This window comes from Protopterus annectens, chromosome 2.part1 (assembly GCF_019279795.1).
Source record: "Protopterus annectens isolate FY-2018-M chromosome 2.part1, PAN1.0, whole genome shotgun sequence".
Classification (NCBI taxonomy): Eukaryota; Metazoa; Chordata; order Ceratodontiformes; family Protopteridae; genus Protopterus; species Protopterus annectens.
This window is the reverse complement of record NC_056729.1, coordinates 1,024,665,355-1,024,692,412: the sequence shown is the minus strand read 5'-3', so window position 1 is coordinate 1,024,692,412 and position 27,058 is coordinate 1,024,665,355. Positions and strand designations below refer to the sequence as shown.

The 27,058-nt window shown below is 42.7% G+C and overlaps 1 protein-coding gene across 1 annotated transcript in view; it reads left to right on the top strand.

Annotated features, from left to right (window-relative positions):
* Positions 1-27,058, top strand: part of STX18 (syntaxin 18) — a 1,377,880-nt gene that overhangs the window by 1,163,766 nt on the left and 187,056 nt on the right. The window lies entirely within an intron of this gene.

Below are 27,058 nucleotides of genomic sequence, written 5' to 3'. Positions count from 1 at the left end.
AAATCATTCCTGACTCCTCCTCAACATCATGTTTTTGTTAGGGGGTAGACTGCAGACTGTTCCAATCCTGACATCGTTGTCCCCTCCCAAGGCTTTAACTCTAATTGCTTTCTTTCAATCCATTCTTCCTCTGGATTCATTTACATCCAAGGAGTTTCTTAGGGTTCTGGGTTGCATGGCTTTCACCATTCCTGTGCTTCTTCTGGCCAAGCATCATATGAGAAAGTGGTTTCTAAAGTCAATCTGGCTTCAACATTCTCATCCTTTGGATTTTCTGGTCCCTCCTCTTGCATGTCTCAAGCTGAAATGTCATTGGTGGATTCAGCAATTGTTCATTGCTTCATTTTCAACCTCCAGTCCACTCTCAGGAACTTTTCATAGATGCCTCGGACTTGGGATGGGGACCTCCTTTGGTACTCTGAAAGTGCAGGGCCTTTAGTCTCTTTGACAACAGAAAGACCGCATCAATGTCAAAGGTGCAAACCCTTCTTTTTGCTCTTCACGCTTTTCATTCCAGGGCTGCTCAGAATTCTCACAGGCAATACCACAGTGATGTGGTAAATCAACAAGCAAGGGAGGTCAAGGTCTTATCTCTTGTGCAAACAAGCCATTTAGGTTTAGAATCTAGCTACCCAGTATCACGTGACTCTTCAGGCAGTTTATGTTCCTCTCAAATCAGAACATAGTGGCAGATTCCATGAGCAGGTCCATAACAAAATCCCAGGAGGGGATGCTTCACAGGAATGTGTTACTGGACATTGTCCACCAGTGGGGTTGTAGTCAAGTAGATCTCTTTGCCTCTCCTCTGAACAGACACCTTCCTCTGGCCTGGAAGGTGGATGTCCTCTTTTTCTTGGAAGGGGATGTTTCTTTATGCCTTCCTTCTCCTTCCCCTTCCTCTCATTCCAAAAATCATGTTCAAGATAGAACAAGATGCCCCCAAAATCTTGCTGGTGACCCCCCCTTTTGCATTGGTTCCCTCTTCTGCATTTAGCCAAGTACAATCGTCACAAGTTACCTCATAGGGTGGACCTTCTCACACAACACAAGGGGTCTCTCATCCATCTCACCCGTTCACTCTTCAACTGACATTGTGGGTGATAGGGTTTTGATTCCCTTCTAACTCCTTTTTTTCTGAGGACGTGCTCCAGGTCCTGATGGAGGCCAGGAAACCCACTACTAGAAAATCTTCTGTTCAAATGGAAAAGATTTTCTGTGTGGTGTCCTTCTCATAACCTGGATCCACTTACTGTGGGTGTTCCTTTGGTTCTGTCTTATTTATGTGAATTTTTCAATGCTGAGTTAGCATATTCTTGAGTTAAAGCCCACCTCTCGGCTATTTCTGCTTGTCTACCTTTCACTCCCCCTTTGACCTTTAGATTTGAGGCCAAACAGTTTCTTTTTGGCGCCCTTCACATTAGGCCTCCCAAGAAGGCTGTTCTTCCATCCTGGGACCTTAATTTTGTTTTGGAAAAGTTGACTCAGGCTCCTTTTGAGACTGCTGCCTCAGCTTCCTTACAGAACTGTCCTCCTTTTGGCTCTTACTTCTGCCAGAGGGGTGTCTGAGCTGCAAGCCCTTATGGTTGGTCCCCCCTTTTTGTTTTTTTTCACAAGGACAAGCTGACTGTACTACTCCTTCTTTTATACCCAAGGTGGTTAATGAGTTGTCTTTTAATCAGTCTATTCATTTGCCCACTTTTCCCTTCTCCACAATTTGCTAGTGAGAAAGTTCTTCATACCTTAGATTTGCTTAGACAACTTACATATTATTTAGACAAAACTAAAGCCATTCATAAGTCTGAGCAGATTTCTGTTTCCTTTCATCATAGGTGTTAAGATTTGGCTGTTCCCAAGCAATCTTGGACATCTAAAGCATTTTCTTTTTGTTCCTTTCAAGGGAAGAGCCTTCCTTCTTTTGTTGAGGCTCATTTTACTAGGTTTGTAACCTCTTCTGGTACTTTTTTTTTTCAAGGGTTTAGATACTAATTCTATTCTTGAGGCAGCTACATGGCCTTCTGTGCATACTAAGCACTATAAGTTGGATGTGATTTCTAGGGCTAGAGCTATTTTTGCCAGGGCCATTCTCCATAGCTTCCTAGACAGCTCTGCTTGGTCCTTCCTCCTCCCTTCCTCTCTGCTTCCTGAGCTTTGTCATTCTCCCTAGTGTAAAGAATTCTGCAACAGTGATCTGGAAGGGCATAGTACAGTTATGTAAAGTCTTACCATAACAGTAGATTTCCTTCTCTTCACTTTTGCAGTATTCACTCCATCCCTTCTCCCCTGATCCTTTTTCCTTCTGGATGTACTTGTTAGCTACTAGTATCCTTAGACTGTCATTCCTACTGGGGCTTTTTCAGTTCTGAGGATGGTACATCTAGGTATCACCTTTATGCCGTATGCCATGCGCAGGGAGCATACATGTGGCATACTGCATACCCATCACAACCTAAAGGCTTTGGCATACTAGCCGGACATTGGGCTGCCCTAGGAAGGGGATCCCTATTGTAAAGAATACTGCTACAGTGAACAGAAACATCTACTGTTATGATAAGGGTTTACACAGTTGTATTATCCCCAGGGTATTGCAAAAGATGGAGTGTAAAGATTGGGTGAAGATAGATTAAGGCTGCCAACCTAGCCAGATAAAATTTTGGGGATAATTCTGTCATCTGTAAATATTAATGTAAACTACAGGCTTGTTGTCTTAAATGGTAAAAATAGTATTACCTGTGGAACTGGAAAAAATGTATCAACAGTGCACTCTACTGACCAAGTAAAGCATGTTGTGACCCCTTGATGTTAAAAATCTGAGTCAGTAAATCTCAAGTGAGGCATCCTACCTATTGTTTTAAGGCCAGAGTTAATGGCCAGAATTTTCATGCATAAATGTCCTTTATTGCTCTGGTTTCTGTCCAGAGGTGAAGAATGTAAATGTAAATGTAGTTTCTGTTAGCCTGGGAACCCAGGGAAGTGTGAAGAATGATGTAATGTGAACCAGGAATGTGATTTTAAAAACAGAGAATCAGAGAGCATTAAGCATTTTTGTCTTGACCATCCAACTCACCAGCACTGTCTTGCTCTATATATAAGTTTATCTTAGACTTGTGTTTTCTCTTAGAAATAGCCAGAAACTAGAAAGATTAGACTAAGTGTTTTTCTGTGATGTCAGAACTGTACTACTGAATTATTTTAAGTATTTCTGTGTGATCTCTGAACTCTTGACTAGTACTGTGTAGTAAAAAGTATTGTCTTGTATTTTGACTACTTGTTATTAAATATTTTTAAAACCTTTCAACTGTGGCTGTTTCTGTAGAGAGAATTTAAGCTCTTTAGAGTACTTGCATGCCGTTGGTAAAATTGTACAAAGCCACTTCAATAGCTTTAGCCGTGGGCTATACTACCAATTGGATAATAATATTGCACAGTAATAATTGGACACCTTTTTAAGGGCCTTTGAGTAGCTGATAAATATTAGTGGGTGGTGGGAGCTGGTACTACTGTATAGTCTGGGAAAAAGGGGCACAGCTGGAGAACCTTTGCCAGCCTTCTCCAGGAGTGTCTGTGTGGTTGTATAAACTCTTCTCAAAGTGTGTGTGTGTGTGTGTGTGTGTGTGTGTGTGTGTGTGTGTGTGTGTGTGTGTGTGTGTGTCTCAGCTACTTGGGCAGGGACACAAAGCACTGGTTGGACAGAGAGGGTGCTGGAGGTTTTAGCTTGCCCACTAGGCTGAGATCTGGACCCTATAGCTGTGCCAGTGGGGAGTCTTATTGGGGACCTGGAGAACAACGGAGCGACCAGCCCTGGACTGACTGTGATCTCTGTGTGCTCTTAAGGGAAATTGCACTTTACTGTATGTATTTGTTATCCTTTCCTCCTATATGAGACGTCCCTCACTGGTGTTAGTGGTGAGGATTGAGGCTTCTTAATTGCTAGGCCAGGGCATGGGCGTCACAGAGGGCAGCAGCCCAAAAATGTGCTGATAGTCCCCTTTTTGCGCCAGGCAACACTCGTTCTCCTTTCTGATGAGACTGACAAAGCTAGGGCTAATACTGTTGCCTTGGTGAGTGGACCTTTTGTTTCAGAAAAAAAGGGGTCCTTGCTACAGTTCAGCCTGAGCACTCTAAAACTGACAATTTGGATGACCTAGCACTCCTTCCTTCTAGGCACATGTTTTAAGAGAATGTGCTAAATATTATGAAGGAGGTTTAGAAATGCAAAATAAGGAAAATGTACTTGGCAAAATCTAAGAGCTTCTACCTGTTAAGAGTCCAAGACTGATAATTCTGCAAGTGTCATTAACTTCTCAGCTTTCTTCAGACCTATACAAAACTGGACTACCTTATGCCTAGTTTGAAGGTATACATTTCAGCTGTCTCTACTTGTTTGCTTGCTTGCTTATTTGTTTGACCCTCTTTGTACTTTAATTATCAGTTATGCAGCTCCTAAAGGAGGTACTTCACCTAAAGTGGACATTACTGCACCATGGAACTTAAATAATGTACAGAAAATAATTGCCCTGGTGCCCTTTGAATTAGCTGCATTCACATCCCTCATGATTATTTCTTGTGCTTCTGGTGGCTATTATATGTGTAAGAAGAGTATATAATGTCTTGACTGAAATCACTGATGCAGTATTATTAATCATTGGGTAATCACCGCTGGTGTCTGGGTACCAAAGATCATGTCCAACATGTGACCTCCGCTCATAAGCATAGTGGTGTATAGGCAGACATATGAATGCAATTCCTCAGACTATCTCACTGTCAGCATGAACATAGGTCACATATCCATCGGCCTGATTATCATTTGGTCATTGGTACCATTGCTTTGAATAGAAAGAGAAGTACCTTCCTTTACCTTTCTGAAGTGTTTTGCCTTATCAATATTAGATGCAACTAGGAGGGTAGGTGTTAGCGCAGTAGAAAAATCTCATACAAAGACATGCGTACACGGGTTCTGTTCTTTTGTGCAGAACACTACTACAAGGCCTGTTCTGTTTGCTAATCTTTTGTACCCAAGACGTTGCAATCCCATTTGTCCTTTCTCAACACTTTTCTGGAGGCTCAACATCCTAAACGCTTTGCTCACTCCATAATGGGGGCTCATGCTTCCCCAGATGTACCTCTACCACTTAAGAAAAATCCTAAAAGATGATTCCAACATACCCGCTGAGGTTTTGGAACCCACAGTACATCTGATTCCATCTCAGATGTCCTGTACCTAGACCCTGCCAGAGGCCAGTATGGCATTGGAGGATCTTATGACTGAGAAATCCACAGAGAAAGCTGAACCATGAATTATCTTGAAGGGCCCAGAGGGCATTCCTCAGATACTAGGTAGGGAAGAGATCCCAGGTAAACTTATCGAGGTACATCTGGAATCAGAATCACAGAGCTTGGTTCAGGCAGACATAATGCCAAAAAAGAAGTGCCATAAAACTAAGCATGTAATTTCTCTTCCTAGGAAAAAGGAATAGATAGATTTTTCTCAAGGTTTGCTCAAGGACATTTTGGCCCTGAATCCTCCTTTCTTTTCTTCCCAGCCACCTATCTCTGCTCCTCAAAAAGTTCCTGTAGATGCATGTTCCTTTGAAGATGAGGAGGCTTTTGCTTCCAACAATTCCCTGGACTGTTCTTCTCAAATCCATTTTCCTGGACAAATCCTTCCTGATAATGAAGATTCCCTTTCTACTGACTCTCGTGTAGAAGAAGCTTCTTTTGGAGAGAGAATTTTAAACATGATAAAGCATTTTGAACCTGTCTCAAAATGTTTTAAACATGATAAAGCATTTTGAGATAAGTTCTAGGGAGGTTCAGAAAAGATACTATAACCTCTTGGAAATGAGCACCCCAGCCTCTTCCCCAGTTCCTCCCGTACATGAGGCTTTGTTGACTGCCTTTCAATCTAGCTGTACTGCCAGTGACTCACAGCCTCTTACCCCAAAAGGACAGACAGATTTTATAACATCCTTGATTATCTTAATTTCTTGTTTAAAAATGCTGTGTTGGACCCCTCTGCAGTGTTTCGCTCTTCTGATAAACATTCTAAGCTCTTTCTTGATGCCAATGCCCTCCCTTCAAAGTTACCAGGGCTATGTTTAGGTGGGGTAAAAGGTTTATTCCTCCTCAACTTTGGCATTCAGGTCTATCAGTTACCAAACCCAAATGGCCAAGTATTTGATGTCCGTCCTCAATTCCTTAAACAAGGTAGCGGTGGATTCACAAGGAACTAATTCTAAGCAACAAATGTTGTCCTTACTTATTCAACCTACACAAGTAACCAGACACATCATTAAATGCTGTAGAGTAGACATCCAGACCAGCTGCTTCTGGCTGAGTCACCTGCAGGTACACATGGTTGCATAATCAACCCATACCCAAATCAAAAGTTATAGCTTACCCTTTAGACAATAACATCCTGTTTGGCCCAAAAGCAGCTATTTTCTAAACCCTCTGAGAACAGGGAAAAATATGAAGGCTGCAAACAGCTTCTATTAACCTCTGTACCTAGGTAAGAGGAATTATCCAACTAAACCCACCTCTTTATCAGAAGGGATCCTAGACTCAGTCAAAAACACAGGAAGGCATCCCAAAAGAGAGTCCCAGGGAAACAACAGAGATACCTCTCTTCTAGGAGGATTCCCTTTGGTGACAAATTGCTCTGACTGTCTCCAAATTTTCAGGTCCTACCCCTTTCAAAAAGGCTGACCCAGTCAGTCTCCACCTGGGAAAAAGATTACCACAAATCAGTGGGTGCTTTCTATTATAATAAAGGACTGTGCCATGTCTTGGACAGAAATCCCCCTCTAAATAGCATGGCTCCCATAACCAGATCCATCTGCTTCCACCCATACTATGGGAATTACAGGCACAAGGCACAACAGAACCTGTACCCCAAGAATTCATGGGAAAGGGCTTTTACTCAAGACACTTATAGAATAAAGGAAAGAAAGGCAATGAAGACCCCTACTCGATCTCTCTTTCTCTCTCTCTCTCTCTCTCTCTTTTCTAAACACTTTTCTTGTTACCCTTCAAAATGCTCACTCTGCTTTCTTTCATACTGCCTCAAGGCTTTTCTGTTATCTCTAGATCTAAAACATGCCAATCTCCATATATCAATTTGTTCCCGTTAGAGGAGATTCCTCAGATTTTGTGCTGGGTCCTCAGTTTATGTTTACTGCCTTGCTTTTTGGGCTTTCCATGGTCTCAAGAGTTTTCACCATGTGTCTGGCACCAGCAGTTGCCTTCTGTTGAACAGAGAGGATCCACATTTTTCCCCACTTAGACGACCTGTTAATCCAAGCCTCCTCACCACAGATGCTTCTGTAAAACCTCCAGTTCCGGATTCCCACAAATAGACCCTGAACAGACAGGTTTTCCTAGACATACTTCACCACTAGGAGACACCTAAGATAAACCTGTTTGCATCAGAGACCAACAATCAGCTCCCCCTCTTTTGCACCAGGGGTCTTTGCCCCTCAGCATGGAGGACAGATGCTTTCACCATTAAGCTGGCAGGGAAACTTCACTAGAACTTCCCTCTACTACCTGCCATCACAATATTTCTTCTAAAGGACCAAAAAGAAAAGCAAAAACACTTTCTGGTGATCCCCTTTTGGCCAAGACAGCTTCGGTTCCCTCCTCTATTTCATATAGCCAGGGGCAATTACTACAAAACTTAGTAAGTTGGGAATTAATCCCCACGTCACTCGATGGGTTGCCAACTGGTTTACTGACAGAACCCACATTGTAAAAGTAGCCAACTCCAAATCCAGCTCCAGACAAGTGGAAGTACCTCGGGGTTCAGTCCTGGGACCGCTCTTGTTTGGCATCTACTTCTCTGAAGTACAGGCCAACACTAAGGGACTCTGGCTAACAAAGTTCAAAGATGACTGCAAACTGGGAGCAATTATTGAATCCCCAAATGATGTGGATATTCTACAAAGGGGCCTTACAGAAACAGATGATTGGTGCCAGAGCCATGGACTGAAGCTCAATGCCAAGAAATGTATAGTTATCCCCTTTGGGAAAAAACATGTACCCGCAAATTACCACGTAAGTGGCAGTACACTAAACAGCGAAAGTGTGATGAGACTTAGGGACACAGGTGGACAGTGGTCTCACCTTCGATAACCACATCATCACAACAGTCAGGAAATCCTTCTATGTGGACACCTCATCACTAAGGGCTTTTCATCCAGAAAAAAGGAGGTCATTGTCCCACTGTACTCATCCCTCATTAGACCCATTATAGAATACAATGCCCCGTTTGTTATGTACCTCTCAAGACATCTGCAACAACTGGAAAGGCTGCAGAAATACCTCACTAAAAGAATCACAGGCCTAAAGCAGATGCCCTATGCTGACCATCTAAAAAAACTCCACCTGTACTCTGTCGCATATCGTCTACTCAGAGGCGATCTCTGCATAACATACAAGGCCATGTCAAACCCAGAAATGTTGGACATGCTACACTTAAAGAAATCCCAGTCCCTCAGAGACACACCCTCCAGGGATCTAAACCTTGTCATCGCAATGAACAAAACATGCTGGAGGGATAGGTTCCTGACCCATAGACTCCCCAGACTCTGGAATAGACTGCCCTTACATATCAATCAGAGCGCCTCTTTGGCCCTTTTCAAAAGGAACCTTGATGATTGGATGGGAGATAGGAAATTCACCCCGGGGATCACATCAGTTGCACTGCTAGACAGGGGTCCAGGGAAGTAAATACTGTGGGAAGAAATAGCCAGGGAATTGTTATGGCCAGGCTTGTATAGGCCCTAGGGCTGATAGCCTAGTACCCGTCTATGAACCACTTCAAGCAGATCTCATCACACAGCAGAAAGGGTCATTACAGTACCCTAAGCTGTCATCCCGATGCCTAACCCTATGGATGATGGGATCTAATTCCTTACAGACCCCACTTTTCTGAGCACGTAATTAAGGTTCTTCAAGAAGCCAGGAGACCCACCAGTAGAAAATCCTAGATAGCCAGATTGAAGAGGTTTTCTTTTTGGTGCCATAGAAATAAACAGGACCCCAAACAAATCAGAGATACCTTTCATACCAAAATATCTCTGTGAGCTCATGCATACAGGTCTGGTCTACTCTTCAATCAAAGCCCACCTGCCAGCATTCTCTGCTCGTTTACCCCTCAGTCCTCCACTTATGTCCAGTCCTGAGTCAAGTTATTCCTTAAAAGGTTGTTCTTCATGTTTCACTGTTGCAGTCATTACATTTGGGTAATCTGCTGGCAGATTAACAAATTCTTAGGTCCTGCGTCGGTTGCTGTCCCTTCTTCCATGACATCAGGGGTATAAAACATGCAGCTGACGCCATTGCATCAGTCTTTCTTGCCGTGCGGTTCCCGAAGCAGAAGCAGTTTGCAAGTGCCAGTCGGCTGACTCCTGAAATTTTCGTTTTCAAGTTTCAGAACCGAAGTCTTCAGCTTAAAGCTAAGTACCCCGTTGAGGAAACTTTTTCTTGCTCCTTACCGATGTCAGTAAAAGTTAATAATTGCATTACTTGTGGAAAGCAAATACCTCATAAAGATTTTCATTCGTACTGTATTCCTTGCCCAGGCCCTGACCACGACGTACCGTGCTATAGGTTTTGTGCTTTATTTAATCAGCGCACTATCCATCGTCTGTATATTTTTGCCTCTAAATATTTCGGTTCTCGGTTTAATTATCCAGAAATGTCATCGGTTAGCCATCCGACTACCAGGATTCCGAAAAAACGCAAAGATAAAGACAGAGATAGGCTGCCGAGGTCCAAAACTGCCGACGATGCTTCTCCTAAGCCAGTCACCAGTTCGCTGGTACTCAGTGAGGCGCTTTCGCAGCCCCTGATACCCGCTACTTCTGATTCGCAGGCCTCTACTGAGACCCATTCGGAGTCCGGTATGCCGCAAGATACTTCAACTATGGGACCTGCGGATGTCTCTACCTTGGATGGGTCCGGAGCCGCTGTGCAGGCACTGGCTTCTGAGGGTGTATTCAGGCCTACAGACTTGCATATTAAATTGACACCGCCTTCATTACTAAGGCCTAAATCTCGATCCATGTCTAAAAAACCAACGCCCAGGCCCAGGCCCCAATGCTTAAAAAACAAATGATAAAAATGGCTGAAGATCTAATTACTCTAATCAGGGGTAGTCACCCCCCCCCCCCAAGAGGCCTAGGGCTGAGCTAGATTATGAATCTTCTGATCAGGATTCTGTTTCTTTTGACACTTATGACTTGTATTCGTCCATACCTACTTATGAGGATTCTGATGCAGGGGATTCCATTCCCTCTACTTCCCCTCCTGAGGATTTTTCTTTTGGGGAAACTTTACATGCTTTAAGGGAGCATTTCCACTGGGAAAGCCAGGAATTTTCTGATTCAGAAAAGGAGGCTTAGGGATTTCCTCCTTCTACCTCAGCATAGGCCTTTGGCTATACCTCCTGTACTAGACATTGTTGATGATGTGTTCTCAGAATCCAGTTTGGCCCCTGATTCCCTGCCTCCGGCTCCTAGTTAACCTGACAGATACTGCAGGGTTCCTGAGTCCCACAAGTTCCTTTTCAAAAATGCTGTTGCAGATCCAGAGACTATTTCTCAGGGCCCAAGGGCATTAAGGCTTCTACTGCTAAAAATCCTACCCCTTCTGATAGAGACTCCAGGGCACTGGATAGATGGGGTAAAAAGGTTTATACTTCTGCAACCTTGGCAATCAGAGCTTTAAACTGCCAATTTCATATGTTAAAATATCAACAGCATTCTATTGGACTGCTTAAACAGAAAATTATGTTGATTCCTGACTGTGCGGAAAATAAAGATTTACAGGATTTAATGCATTCTCCTGAGCAAGTTGGAAAACATACTTTGCAATATAGTTTTGATTCTTTAGAGGCCTCTTGCAGGGCTGCTGTTACTGGGTCTGTGCTTAGAAGGCATACTTGGCTTAAGGAGCAATCTTTACCTGATCATGTTAAAGCTAAATTATCGGATGCTCATTTAAATCAGGACCGCCTGTTTGGCAACAAGGCTGAAGAAGTTCTTAAAAAGATGGAAGATAAAGCTAAATATATGCAAACTGTTAAAGATTTTTTACAAGTGCAACCTCCAAGATTTAGTAGGCACTGGCCTACTAAGAATTGGTCCTTTCCAGCCCCTTCTAGGTCCTTTCAAGCCAAATCCAGACACAGCAAAAACCCCAGGTTTCAGTCCCAGGGGACTCTCAGAACTTAGCAGTGGGGGCCTTCACTTCCAAATATGGAAATAACAAGACACCCCCTATGGTAAACAGTTTCAATGACTTCCTTCTAAAATTCTCAAGCACTTATCTTTTGACCGCCCCTTTGGGGGGAAAGATTGCTCTTCAAGTAAAGAGCTGGGAACTCATAACCCAGGACAAATGGGTTTTAAATATAGTGTCCCAGGGATACAGATTTAATTTCCACATGTTGCCAACACCAAACGGGTGGCCAGACCCGCCCCCAAATCAGTGGGCAGAGGCTCAAAAACAAGTACTTTCCCTCTTAAGCATGGGGGCTATTGAACTGGTACCAGAAGAGGAAAAGGGACAAGGTTTTTACTCCAGGCTTTTTCTAGTACCCAGAAAAGACGAATCATGGCATCCAATCCTGGACCTGTCTACTCTATAAACACCTTTCTGGAGATTCCAAAATTCAAGATGCTGACTCTTCACCAATTACTCCCTATGCTAGGTAAAGACACCTGGTTGGCAACTGTAGATTTAAAAGAAGCATACCTGCACATCCCAATCAGGGAATCTTGCAGAAGATACCTACGCTTCAAAGCAGACTACTCACATTATCAGTTCTCTGCACTGCCCTTTGGCTTGTCTACTGCGCCCAGGGAAATCACAAAGTGCCTGGCTCCAGTTGTTGCATTTTGCAAGCAAAGAAATATTCAAATGTATCCATACTTGGCCGATTGTCTTAATTCAGGCAGAAAACCAGGGCATACTTTTAAATCATCCGGCATTTGTAAAAAGGGTTCAAACTTGTCTGGGGTACACCATAAACGAAAAGAAATCACAACTGGTACCCTGTCAGCAAGTTACATTCCTGGGTGCAAGCTTGAATACAACTGCCCAGATGGCTTTCCTCACACCAGAAAAGCAAATTAATTTGGTAACTTACTTCAAACAAGTGGCCACAAAAACCTTGCTATCTGCAAGACAAATACTGCAAGCCTTGGGGTTCATGGCCTCGTGCATTCTTCTAATTCCATATGCAAGACTGCATATGAGGAAACTACAGTGGTATCTAAAAAGTCTATGAAATCAACATTATCACAGCCTGGAAACAATGATTCCTATCCTACCTTGCCTACGCCTGGAGTTCCTATGGTGGGCAGAGGCCTGCCACCAAATCAAGGGACTACCATTCACACTACCCCCTGCCGCCCAAACCCTAACTACAGATGCATCAGACTATGCATGGGGGGCTCGGCTCACCTGGCAGGGAAGTGCATTCAGGACAAATGTAATCCAAATCAAATGCACCTACATATCAATCAAAAAGAAATGTTAGCTGTACAGAATGCTCTGACAACCTTCAAGGAGGGTCTATATTAGAACATTGAAGTGTAAGGTCTTCGAATGTTCTAATATCGACACCTATTAACCGAAAGTTGAAAATAGTGAATTTTTAGATAACCAAATTCTTTCCTAGGGAAAGAATTCAGTTGTCTGTTATTGTCACTTCGCTATTTTCAGCTCTGCGGTGGAAAGTTACGGTCGGGTTCAGGTAAGTGTGCGATTGTGTGGACGTGAGGATTAGGGTGGGATAGGTGAGTTAGGGTTAGGGCACGGGTCAGGTGAATGTGCGAATGTACGTGAGAGTTAGGGTGGTATAGGTGAGTTAGGGTTAGGGCGCGGGTGAGGTGTGTGTGCGATAGTGACGGACCTTAGGGTTAGGGTTAGGGTTTGGGTTAAGATAAGTGGGTAGATGGTGGTGTATGTACAGTTTAGTGTAGGTTTAGATGTAAGATTTTAGGTGTATGTGTGTGGATTGCTGTGTGTTTGGTGTGTTTGTGTTGTGTGTATGTGTTTTGGAATAGCAAATTTTTTCCCCTAGGAAAAAATTCGATGTTCTAAATTTTCGGTCTTACCAGTTTTTGGTTACTAGGTGTCGATATTAGAACATTCGAAGACCTGAAACTTCGATGTGTGTCAAAACAAACTATTTCTAAGTGGATTGGGTTTTGCATTGCTTTCTGTTATTCCCATCATGGCAAAGAGATTCCAGCTGCTGCTAGTGTAAGGACTGCAGAGTTAGTGCAAGGGTGGTGGTTGGTAGGTACAAAACTGTACTTTCTGATATAGACTCTTCAAGGACCTCATTCTTCCAGGACAACTATTGGTAAAGACAGGCAACACATTCCTAGCCCCCCTGCAGACTAGCCATGGCATTGTGGAACACAGCCTTGAGCTGCCAAGTGCACCTACAAGCTCAATTCCTTCCAGGAAAATTGAATACACTGGCAGACAGACTAAGTAGAATCTTCATGGAACCACATGAGTGGAAACTGGAACCAAGGATTTTCAACATGTTGACAAGCGAATGGGGGAGCCCAGACATAGATCTATTTGCCTCCCCCCAGAACTACCAGTTGGATAAGTTTTGCACAAGGATTCCCCACAAACAAGCCTGGAAAGTGGATGCTCTGTCCTTCAGCTGGAAAAACCTATCAGTCTACGCCTTCCCCCCACTGCCTCTGCTTTCCAAAGTTCTACTAAAAGTCAAACAGGACAAACCAAGGATGATCTTGATTGCTCCAGACTGGCCGCGCCAACACTGGTACCCCCTCCTGCGCAGTGTGTCACAGTTATCTCCATGGCACCTGCCTCAGACCCCTTCCCTGCTGTCTCAGCAGCAGAACCAAATTCTGCACTCTCAGCTTCCAACATTGAACCTTGCAGCCTGGCTAATCACTTAAATTCACCCTTATCTTCCCTCAGCAAACCTGTGATGAATGTCATCTTGGATGCAAGGAGACCTAGTACTAGAAAATCTTATGCTGACAAATGGAAAATATTCTGTGCATGGAACCAATCTCAAGGGATGAGCACAGCAGCACCCAATTTACCTCCGCTTTTGCAATACTTAACTGAGATGCTTCACAAGGGCCTGTCTTTTTCCTCCATTAAAATCCACACCTCTGCTATTTCAGCTCATTATAACACAGAAACTCCCCTCTTCTCTCATCCTCTGCTCAAGCAGTATCTCAGAGGGGCAAAAAACTTGAGACCACCCAAGAGAGCTCCAACCCCTACCTGGGACCTTAACTTTGTTTTGGAGAAACTCATTCTACCTCCTTTCGAGCCAGCTGCTACTGCAGACTTAAAATTTCTTTCTTGGAAAACAGCCTTCCTTTTAGCAATCACTTCAGCTAGAAGGATATCTGAATTACAGGCCCTTATGGCAGTCGAGCCTTTCATCATCTTTTATGCGGACAGGGTATCTCTCAGGACCAATCCATCCTTCATGCCCAAGGTGGTTTCCAGTGTGGCTCTTAATCAGTCCATTCATTTGCCAACCGTCTTTCCCAATCCACAGAACAAAGGGGAATGGATTCTGCATTCCTTGGATGTGCACAGGCAACTTAGATTCTACTTGAACAGGACTAAACCTCGAAGAAAATCTGAACTTCTGGTAGCATTTGCTGCAGGGGCAGAGGGGAAGGCTATTTCAAAACAAACCATTTCTAAATGGATAAGCCATTGCATTCATTTCTGCTAAAAGCACCATGGAAAACCTATCCCCCAGGGGATCAGATCTCACTCCACCTGGGCTGCATCTACTTCTGCAGCCTTTCTCAGAGGTGTTCCTACCAGGGACATCCTAGAAGCTGCTACCTGGAGCTCTGTACATACTTTCACCAAGCATTACCAGAGCTGGCTTTGCCACTGCTGTCTTGCAGGGCCTTATAGCTGGCCCTAATACTGTATAAACTTCTCCTCCCAACCATATCTTTTGGAATCTACCCAAATGTATTGACTGCAACAATGAAACATGAAGAACATAGTACAATTGTGTACACTTACCATAAATGTAGATGTTCGAGTGTATTCACTGTTGCAGTCCTGGTTACCCTCCCTCCAGCCCTTTAACTTTTTCTGGCTATACCTCTACTTTCCTTTACTATGCTTAAAAGCCTTTTTGGTGTATTTCCTTTTTGTTGGAGGTATACCTTTGTGTTTTTATGTTTATTTGCTCCCCATTAGGGGGGGCACCTGACATCTGGGGCAAGAAAAACTGATATAATGGCGTCGGCTGCATGTTTTATACCCCTGACGACCTGACGTCATGGAAGAAGAGACAGAAACCAACACAGAACCCAAGACTTTGTTAATCAGGCCGACTGAGGGCAACCTGCCAGCAGGATTACCCAAATGTAATAACTGCAACAGTGAATACACTTGAATATCTATATTTATGGTAAGTGTACTCAACTGTACTTTTTGCATATTACACCAGGATGGAAAAGCTTACAGTGCCTCCTTTTAAACCAGCAGCTTCAGTAAATATCATACTTTGCTCCTGGAAAACTATTCTTCTTCTTCTGGCTGTCACTTCATCTAGGAGAATTGATCATTCCTCCTTTTCTTGTTTTTCACAAGGACAGGGTGACCCTGAGGGTTAACCCTTCATTCTTGCCTAAAGTAATGAATGAGCTTTCTCTCAACCAGGCCATAAATCTCCCTACTTTCTTAACTAACCCACAGAACCAGATAAAAAGGCTCCTATGTCTCCAGATGTTCACAGACAGTCAAGATTCTGTTTGGACAAAATCAGAGCCATTCAAAAATCTGAATAACTGTTTGTCTCTTTCGTGGACTCAGAGCTAGGCCAATCAGTATCTAAGTAAGCAATTGCAAACTGGATCTGTAAGACCATCTCTCTTTATTATTCCTATATGGCAAGTTCTTGCCTTCATGTCCTTGAGCTCATTCTACCAGGGCAGCAGGGCAGTAGCATCTGCTGGAGCCCTCTACAAAGGGGCCATAAAAGAAGCTGCCACATAGTCTTCTGTACACATCACTAAATACTACAGGATTGATGCCTTTTCAAGGTTCAGAGATGCCTTCACTAGGTCAGTTCTTTCGGGCCTCTCTAACAGTTTTGTAGCTTACTAATCAACCATCCTTAAGTTCCTTTCAGCTCTGGGAATCGCCCTTTGATTAGGAGTACTACAACAGTGATTTCAGTCAGGACATAGTACAGTTGTGGAAGAACTTACCATAACAGTAGATGTCCTACTTATCACTGTTGCAGTGTTCCTTCCCACCCTCCTTTACCCATTACATTCATTTTCTGCTGTCTGTCTCTGTTTCTCCTCCCTCTGTTACTAACCTCTGGACAGCATCCTAGAACCAACGGAAGTTTCCTTACCACTTCATGCTTCACACCTTCTAGCTGACCAGTCTCTTGGGGGTCTTCAGGCCACTGGCTTGGAGACAGTCTAAGGCATTATGCCGTCATATATACCTATATACCCCTACGCTTATGAGCTGAGGTCACACATCAGAAGTAATTATCCTGGTAAGGCTGAAATGGTGATATTCCATTGATTAGGAATACTGCAGCGGTGATCAAAAAGACATCTACTGTTATGGTAAGTTCTTATACAACTGCACTTTCTTCATATTGATCAGTGCTGCAGTAGCCTATGATAAATGGGTTATATCCTGCAAGGATGTAACAGCAGCCAGGTTACAATGCTTCAGGGCACCTTCCAAATGCCAAAGTCTTCAGTCAGCTTGAGCTAAGCTGAAAAAAGGCAGGTTGGGTGCACCAAGCCCTTCAGAGCTTTCCTCCTGGTGCTTAGTAAGCTCCTCTAAAGCTTTTGAGGATTGATGGTTGGCTTCTGCTTTTCCTTTGTCGAGTAGATAAGTCCCCTTCTGGGGGAATAAAAAGGGGTTTTTTTTTTTTTTTTTTTTTTTTGTAACGCTTGTTTTGTCAGGAAAATTATTGTAAAGCTAGGAGATTGTGTTTTGACAGACTCATGAAGACTGTATTGTGCTTTTAAACAGGAGCAAACTTTTTTCTTATCAGTTCAAAAGTTGTTCAAGTATTTAAAAAACATTTTTTTGTGTGGATAAATTGTGATTATTTTAATTTTGGGGGTTGGCAAAGTGTTTAAAAAGTGCCTTTTATTGTGTTTTTTGTGACAAATGTGACTTTTAAAGAATAGATTTTTACTGGCTTTTACTGCTCGTTTTCCCTGGGAAAGAGGAACTATTTCTGTACTTCACCATTGAACAAACTCAGTCCCACTGTTGGTCCTTCTTCCAGCCCAAATAAAGAAATAGTTAAGCAAACAGACTTTAGCACCACAGCAGGCTAGCATTTTGCGTCAGCCATAGGCGAGTGTCTTAGCTGTGGCCATTTGTTGTACCTCACCCACTCATCTTTTACACCAGTTTCCTCTGTTTTAGTACCTACAGCCACTATGGACCAGTAGTTACTCATTTTCTTTGCGGTTGTTTGGGTCCCCTCAGTGGGCAACGGAGAGCCACTCTTGTCAGTCCTGGCAGGAGGAACAGGGAAGGCTTCCCTGTATCAGAATGTTGTGCTCATCCCTGGGGAAGCTGATGCTGCCATTAATAACACTGTTGGCCCCATTTTTTCCTCTCAAAAAGAAACAAAAACTAAACATGCATCTCTTCCTCCTCATATTTCCTTGGATAGGAGTAATTTACTCTGTCTGGCTTAGGTTAAATTCTGTCTATTGATTCTTATAAAATGGTTTCTAGTAAAAGAAAGGGGAATTTCTGAATCTGGACAGGAAGATGAAGGGAGAGATACAGGTTTTTCTCCACAGATTTCAGAGTTGGACTCAGAGGAGAACTCAGTTTCTGATTCTCCTTCTTTGGTTTTCTCTTCTGAACCTATTTTCAGAATGTCCCAATGCTTTCAGTGGGACAACATGAAGGTTTCTCAGTCCCTCAGAAAACACTATGAGCTGTTACAGAAGGAATTTCCAGAACCTCCACCTATTCTTCCAGTTCTGTCAACTTTGGAGGAAGTGTTTACTGCCTGCAATTTTTGTGATGGTCAGCCAGCTGCCCCTAGAAAGGCAGATAGGATATATAAAGTTCCTCTGTCATTTTTAGTCTTTGTACACTTCCCAAACGTGACCCAACAACTATAGCTTTAGTTGTTGTTTGTAGTCAATATTGCACTACTGATTCTTGGGTCTTCCTGCCATGCAGAAGCCAGCTACCATCCCAATTTCCAGAGTCTTTACATCATTCCTAGCAGACAGGCGTCTGAAGACTAATGTCTGGACATCAGGGTGTAAGAAGAGCATCCATTGGCACCATCTTAAATTCTTTCTAGAAGTGCAGTCCGATTTGCTTCATGTGTGCTCAGTATGTCTGGAGTCCTTCGGTCAGCTTGTTTTTCCGGAGAACCTTCCTCTAATCAGATAAGTACCCCATTGGGGAATTTCCTCTACTAATTTAATGGTCAAAAAAGTCAACATTTGCTTAACGTTTGGGAAGCAAATCCCGCACAAAGATTTTGGAGCAAAACCAACACTTTGCATCACCAAAAAAACAACTTCCCCACAATGGAGCATGGTGGTGGCAGTATCATGCTTTGGGGTTGCTTTTCCTCAGCTGGAACTAGGGCTTTAGTCAAGGTGGAGGGAATTATGAACAGTTCCAAATACCAGTCACTTTTGGCTCAAAACCTTCAGGCATCTGCTAAAAAGCTGAAGAGGAATTTCACCTTTCAGTACGACAGTGATCCCAAGCATACATCCAAATCAACAAAAGAATGGCTTCACCAGAAGAAAATTAAAGTTTTGGAATGACCCAGCCAGAGCCCAGACCTAAATACAATAGAAAATCTGTGTGGTGACCTGAAGAGGGCTGTGCACAAGAGATGCCCTTGCAATCTGACAGATTTGGAGCACTTTTGCAAGGAAGAGCGGGCAAATATTGCCAAGTCAAGATGTGCCATGCTGATAGACTCCTACCCAAGAAGACTGAATGTTGTAATTAAATTGAAAGGTGCTTCAACAAAGTATTAGTTTTAAGGGTGTGCACACAACAAAATATTGGTTTAAGGGTGTGCACACTTATGCAACCAGCATATTGTATGTTTTTTATTTTTTATATTTTTTTCCCATAACAGATGTTTGTTTTTCGATTGAATTGTACAGGTTATGGGTCAGATTAAAGGTGGGAAAAGTTTTATTGTAGTCTCCTTTATTTATAAGACAAAAACCTGGCATTTTAACAGGGGTGTGTAAACTTTTTATATCCACTGTAGATGCCATACCTTTGTTTATAAGTTGTGCGAGATTTCCTCACTGCTGTAGACATGTGATAGTCAAAGGCTAGGTTACTGTCTGTGTGTCCCTAAATCCCTGACTATAAGGTCAGATCTTAGGGGTGTAATGTCAATATGATAGTTACCAGGGGTGGATGACTTCCCGAAGGATACTACTATGCATTTCTTGGCATTTAGTTTTAGTCATTGGCTCTGGCACCAGTTGTTTGTCTATGTCAGCCCTTCCTGGAGAACATTTGCATCTGTGTGGGATTCAATGACATTTCCTAATTTGCAAACATCTGCACATTTAGTCAGCCAGAGACCATTGACATTGGCTTTGACTGCAGATAAATAAATGCCAAAAAGGACTGGTCTAAGGACTGATCCCTGAAGGACTCCTCTTGTAACTGGCCTCTTTATAGAGATGGACTCCCCAATTTTAACTTCCTATTTGTGAGTCAATTGGCTATACACCGGGTAACATATGGGTTTGTACCTAACCTTATAAGTTTATCAACAGTGTCTGAGTCAAGTATTGTGTCAAATACCTTAGCCAGGTCAAGGTAGGCAGTGTGAAACATTTTGCCCTCTTCCATTGCTTTGGTGACCTTCCCAAAGTAGTCCACTAGGTTGACTAGGCATGACCTGCCCTTGATGAAACCAAATTGGTTTGGGTCCAGTGTCTGGGGATTTACTATATCATTAACAATCATTTCCATGATAATTCTTTCCATAGCTTTGTATATAATACTAGTGATACTTATGGGTTTGTAGATGGCCCACCTTTTGCAGAGGGATGACTGTTGCTGTTCTCCATTCATGAGGCATGAAGCCTGTTTGGAGACTGCAGTTAAAAAGCAGTTCCAGAGTGCCCAATGGGTCATGTTTCATGCTGTTTAGAAGACATCCTGGGACATTGTCTGGGCCCATTGATGTAGTGTTCTTGGCCATAGAGAGAGCATTATGGACCTGTTCCCTAGTAATAGCAGGGGGAATTGTATTTGATGGTATTTCTTGAGGGAAGGTTGAGGTGAAGAGAAGGGAAAAGTTGGAGCTGAATTTGTCAGCCAGTAGGTTTGCTATATCTTCTGGCTCAGTATAGGGGGCTCCATTTACAATGAACTCTGCACACAATTGTGTATTGCCTTTGAGGTTGCGGACATATGCACACAATTGTGTATTGCCTTTGAGGTTGCGGACATACCTAAAAAATGCCTAGTGGTTGTCCATGGCCTGGAAGCCCAAATTTACCTCATATTTGTCCTTGTCCTCTGACTTGTTTGTTTAGTTTGAGAGTGCTTTTATCCTGCTGGGTACTGCAATTTAGTTCTTTACTTCTTCTTGGTGGGAATAGCTGCCTCTATACAACTTTTAACATGCTGATTTATGTGAACAGTTCTGCATAGGCAGCAGTGTTCTCATGGTTTATGGTGGCTTGAAATGTTGCCAGGTTATCACTTAATAGGTTATCACTTAATAGCGGTAAGTTGGCCTCAGAGTAGTTGCTGAATATTCCCTGGTTAGCTCGGGGTCCAGGTTTTATTTTTACTTCAATGACTATTTTGTGGTCTGACATTAACAGGGAAGGCATTACACTAGGGGTGTGCAGTACTCTCCCATGTTAGTGAGGACTAGATCCAGTATAGTTGCACCCCTTGTTGCTGTATTGACAATCTGGTGCAAGGCGTTCATGCTTACAAAATCCTGGAATCTCTGTGCCTGTATGTTTGGTGTCACATAAGATTTCCAGTTAATAGTGGGGTAATTGAAGTTGCCCATGGATATGGTATTGGGTTGGATGGTGAGTTTGTCCAATAAGTTTAAATACATGGTATGGGTTTCCATTGTCATAGAGGAGGGACCTATAGCTTGCAAGGAAGTGGTACTGGATTTTGCCTATGGTGATTTGAACATGGAGTAGCTCAAGTGCGTTGTCCTGTTTTCCAGCCTTGAGGTATGTTTATTTTTGATATAAATCGAGACTCCTCCACCTTTAGTCCCTGTCTGTGTAGTAGCTGGTCTAAATGTGTGAAAGGCTTTATAACCTTGCACTGTCAGTGTACTCCCTATGGCTATAAACCATGTGTCAGTGTGACCATGCAGCCATCAGCATTCTCAAGGGTGAAGAGGTCTTTTAGGGAGCGGTAGGCTCCTAGCATTGAGCAGTAGTACCTTTAGAATTTCTTGGCTTTGATTTACTATGTCAGAAGTACTTTCAGTTTGGCATTGCCTAAAAAAGGCACTATGGAGAAGTCAGTGTTTTAGCTAATATTCGTAAGCCTAGAGGGAAGAGGTGCAGACCATCCCTGTCAAAGCAGCATAGTCTGTTGACCATCTCCTTTCATGGTGAACATATATTGCACCCCCTTAGAATGACACCATAAACTAAACTAATTATTAAAGCCATTCATCTTTTGTTCATATTGTGGCATCATCCTTGGAGAACGTAAAATGCTGCTCAATGCTAGGCTCATACCAGACTGAGACACACATTCTGAGAGTTCCATGATGTCTCTCTTCTTATAGTCTAGGGAGGTATGTCTCAGGTGATTTACACTCACATGGACTATGACTTGAGTCATACTGGTACTTGTGGTCCATTGACCTGAGTGTGAGTGATGTGGTGGATCCTAGCCCCCGATAAGCAGCTGACGGTGACTTTCTCCTTACTCCGCCTTGTGAGACGGATGTCATTGTGTCTCACGATGGAGTCTCCAATGACCAGAATGTTGGATTGTGTGGTGGCTCGCCATATGGGTTTAGAAGTAGAGGCTCCATGAGATGCAGCTGTATGTGTCTATGTGGGTGTTGTTTAGAAAGACTGCATTCGGGGCTACTGAGGGTATTTGTTGTATGTACTTTGTTTAGGAGGTCTTTGGGGTTTAGGAAGGTTGCATTTAAGTGCCTTAGCATATCTGGATCTATATGTCTGCTTTGAACTGTGTGTATGGGTGCAGAGTGCGTACTGCTAACAACCTTATTTACATTAGGAGTACTTTTATGTGAGAGCTTTGCCTTCAGTGACATTGTGTAAATGCATCTCTCACATACCATATCACTTTGTTTGAGAATTAACTGATTGTCAGTAAACATGCCGCAATTTCTGCATTGCCTAAGGATGCCCATATCCACCAGGCTTGTAACGGAGATAGTGGGAAAGTTCATATCCATGGCAACATACCCTTTTTACTGATTAGACAGTTGGAGTATGAATACAAAGCAATGTCAGGAGTATCTATTTTGCAACTCTGGGGACAGTGCTTGTTATTGCAAACTAGTTGTCCTGTGTGCAACTAGATGTTGGTGATATTTCAATCGTGCTTTTACAGGAAAATGTCACTCAAGGCGTCTGTATCTGTACAGGGCACTGCCAAACACTTGCGAGGAAACTAATGAGCAGACCCTGAAAATTTAAGGATGAAGTATTTAGACAGATATTCTTAAGTTCAAAGTAATTCAAGCAGTACTTAATGAAAACAAAGAAGTAGTTTGTCAAAAATGATGAAAAGAAGAGAGTTGCGTGAATGGCTACAGCCTGGCTACTACTAATGCATCTCCTCTCACCAGAAACAAAACATTAGCACCTATCCCAAGATGAGAAGCAGGCCACAGCCTGTTTGGTGATCCACAGTCTTGTCCCAGATGATGCAAGGGTCAGTAGGCTTCTAACCTTTTTCTGGAAGATGCCTTGAAAGGCAACCAGACCAAATCAGGAATGTCAAGCACAGACACTCACTGCCCAACCAGAATCAAAGATCAACTCACTCTGCTCCTTCTGTCAGCAGGAGCAGAATAGCTAGGCACAAATTCCAAGCTGTCACCTGTGAAGTAGTTATTAGGCTTTCCAGTGATCATTAGTCTCCAGGAAATAATGTCCCTGTGCTCCTTCTCTCATCAGGAGAAAACAGAAGCACTAATCCCAAGATGACTACTGAGAGGCAGAATATGGACTCTGCAGTAATTGGTTGTCTTGCAGTAGATGTTTCAGATTTTAAAGATAAGATGAAAAAAGATGGGTTAATATCCTAAGCAGTGCAGTGTGCACTAAGCAGTTTGATATGAAAGAGGGGGTAACTTAAGCTTTAGCTGTCTTAGTGAAGAGGCACTACTTTTAAAAGAAAAGGGTAGATTGAAAGGGGGTGGACAGTTTGTATTTTGGTTCTTTGGAATACAGTGGGATGGCCAATAAATTTAAATAGTTGAAGGGGAGTGATTTCACAGAATAATTTTGTGCTTACTTGCAACAGCCAGTGAAGGTGGAGAGGTAAGGGGATATGTGGTCAAATTTAATACATGGGGCAAGCAACTAGAAAGACAGTTGAGTTTAAGAACACAACAGTACCAGGGTGGAAGGGTGGATAAAAAATGTGTGCGACTCACAAAAGACACAGATGTGGTCTGCTTCCTAGTTTTAATATGCAATTAAAAGCAGTATACAAGTAAAACACTGTGTAAAGAAAACAAATCACAATATACAAAATAGCAGACAATAATATGAGAAAGCAAAATCAGACTAACATTTCTCTCACAGCAAGTAGTAGCAGAGTCTGAGTGAGCGTTTCTAGTAAAGCTTTGAAATGTTTTATTTTATCACTTAAACAGAAGGTTTAGTTCCTAGCTCCACTCTCCGTTCACAGATAATTAGCCTTAATTGACCTGTTTTTATCTTCTGTGTTACTCCTTAATCGACCTGTTCTAATTTCCATGTGACCCACAAGAGGCACAGCTGTGGTCCCCTTCCTAGTTTTAATATGCAGTTAAAAGCAGAATACAAGTAAAACACGGTGTAAATAAATCAAATCACAATATACAAAATAGAAGAAGGCAGTAAAATAATACAAGAAAGGAAAAGCAAACTAACCCTTCCCTCACAGCAAGTTGTAGTTCGGGTGAGCTTTTCCAGTAAAGCTTTGAAATGTTTTATTTTGCCCTCTTAAACAGAAAGTTTAGTTCCTAACGTCACCCTCAGGTCACAGACAATTAACCTTAATTGCCCTGTTCTATTTTCTGTGCAACTCCTTAATTGACCTATTGCAATTTCTGTGCGACTCACAAGAGACACAGCTGTGGTCCCTTTCCTAGTTTTAATATGCAATTAAAAGCAGAACACAAGTAAAACATGGTATATGAAAAATCACGGTATACATACTAGAAGGAGGCAGTAAAGTAATACAGAGTACAAGAAGGCAAAAGCAAACTAACCTTTCCCTCATAGCAAGTTGTAGCACAGTTTGGGTGAACGTTTCTGGAATATCACTTTTGACAGCTGTTTACTGTCTAGGGAGGTGTGCTGGCAGATTCACTAATGCACAGTTGCAGTCATCTTCTGGAACCAAGAATTCAGGTGTTCTGTCCTGTCAGGATTTTTTGGGAGTGGGACACACTAAAAGTCCAGCTGTTCGCCATTTGGGTGAAGGTGTTCCTTCCCCTCTTGCCTGGTGCAGCACTGCACTCTGTCTCGCCCCCTGAAGCCAAGAAATATTTTAATACTCTTGTCTTCTGCTTTCCCTGACCTCTAGATTAATTTCAAAATTCAGGTAAGAAAGGTCAAAATGTATACTTATTGCCTTATAATGTATGAAAATGGTATGGTTTCAGACTGTCAGAGCCCTGTCAGTATTGAAAACTATTTTAGTACAACCCAAGGCAGTCTTAATTTGGAAGATGATAGCCAAACCCACCATCAGCTTGTGGCTGTTTTGTAACATATTTTGCTTCTACCATGTTTGCCAACATGAGTCTTAGATGTGAAAGAAGCTGCCAGAATTATCAGATGTATTCTTCTAAGTGGAAGTGGATGTCCTAACTGAAATCACTGTTGCAGTATTCATGATAGTTTTCGTCACTGATGCCTTGCTGGGGTACCAAAGTTTTACCTGCCCGAGGACCTACATCTGATGTGTGACCTCAGTTTGTATGCACTGGGGTATAAAGGCAGACATACACATGAAATCCCCAGACTATCTCACCACACCCAAATGCAGATCGTGCACCTGTCAGACCTATCCACATTAGGTCATTGGTACCATCGCTTCACTCAACCATTGTCATATGTGTCCTGTTGGGGAACCTTCCTTTCTTGTGTCTTAGACTATGTTTTAAATTTGTTGGATGTCAGCTTGGAGGGTTAGGTGTGTGTGTGATAGGCAGATTCTGTACAAGGACTTGCACATTAAGTACCTTTTTTGCCTAAGTTCAGAACATTACTACAAATCCTGCTCCATCTGTCAGACCCTAAGATCCTCAGATCGAGACTTTCCACTCTTAATACCTTTCTTGAAACTCAGCGATTGCAACTCTTAGCTCAGTCTAAGATGGCAGACTCAATGGCTGTTGACCGACCCTGAGAAGATTTTCAGTCCAACATCTCGAGTCAGATGTACCCGCTGAGGTGGTCAAACCCACGATACATCAGATTATCTCTCAGGCACCCCCTACGGATGTCCTGTTGGAAGCCAGTATGACCCCTCATGCTTTGCAGACTGCAGATACCTCAGACGACCCACTTCTTATTATCTCAAAGGACCTGCACATAATCCCTCAGATACTTGTACGGGAAGAGGTCCCTAGTAACACTGATTGAAATGAGACAAGGCTCCAAACCTCTCCGCTTCATACAGGTAGCCATCATTCTCAAAAAGAAAAGAAAAAAACAAGCATGTGAACATCTCCCACCCCTTCCAGAGAATAAAAAGAATGGAGGGACTTTTCTCAAGGCATATTTAAAGCTACCATGGCCCTGAAGCCTCCTCCTTTTCTAACCCATCTAACTCAAGCTACATCACAAAAGGACTATTACCTCTTCCTTATCTGAAACTGATCCAGAGCCAGAGTCTGATCATTCTCTGGATTACTCTTTGCAACTTCATTCTTCTGTACCGGTCTTCTTGGATGAAAGGGACTCCCTTTTTCCTGATTCTCCCTTGTAAGAGGCTTCCTTTGGAAAAACTATTCAGAACATGATTAGACACTTTAAATGACAGTCGAGGAATATCTCGGATCTACAAAAAAGATACTACAGACTTTTAGAAATGGGTATTCTGGCCCCTTTACCAGTCCTTCCAGTTCTGGAGGCTTATCAGGACACCTCTTACTCTACTTCCTTAACACCTGATTCTCGGCCACCTCCTCCTAAAAGACCAGACAGATTTTACCAGGTCCCTGATGAGCTTAAATACCTGTATAAAAATCCAGTGGCTGCTTTTGCTGACATTTATCTCGCCTTGGATAAGCTGTCCAGGCTACTTTCCACTGTTAATGGCCTCCCTTCAGACAAGGACAGCAGAACCATGGCTAGTGAGGTAAGAAAGTCTACACTTCCTCCACTTTTGCATTCAGAGCTATTAATTATCAAAACACAAATGACTAAATATCTGCCCTCTGTGCTACAGTCTCTGCATAAGGTCATGACACAACCTCAGACAACAGAATCTAAACAACAAATGTAGACCTTTCTGTCCCAAGCTAAACAAATAGTCAGACACTGCATCAAATGCAGTGGATTTATTTATTTTACATTTGTTTACCTGGATAGCCGACTGGGCTTAGTAGCCCATTTCAGTGGAGGCCCCTGGGAGAAAAGCTCTGGAGATAGTTACATAAGTAGTAAATACAGTAATCAGTTACACTACATGTAAACAGTAAGTAGATCTTTGGTAGTAAAAACCTAAGCATTGTCATCAGGTATATATTACACACACATTTAAATGACAACAGGTACAGTATGTTAACCTGGTACTAGAGATAGGCAAGTTATAA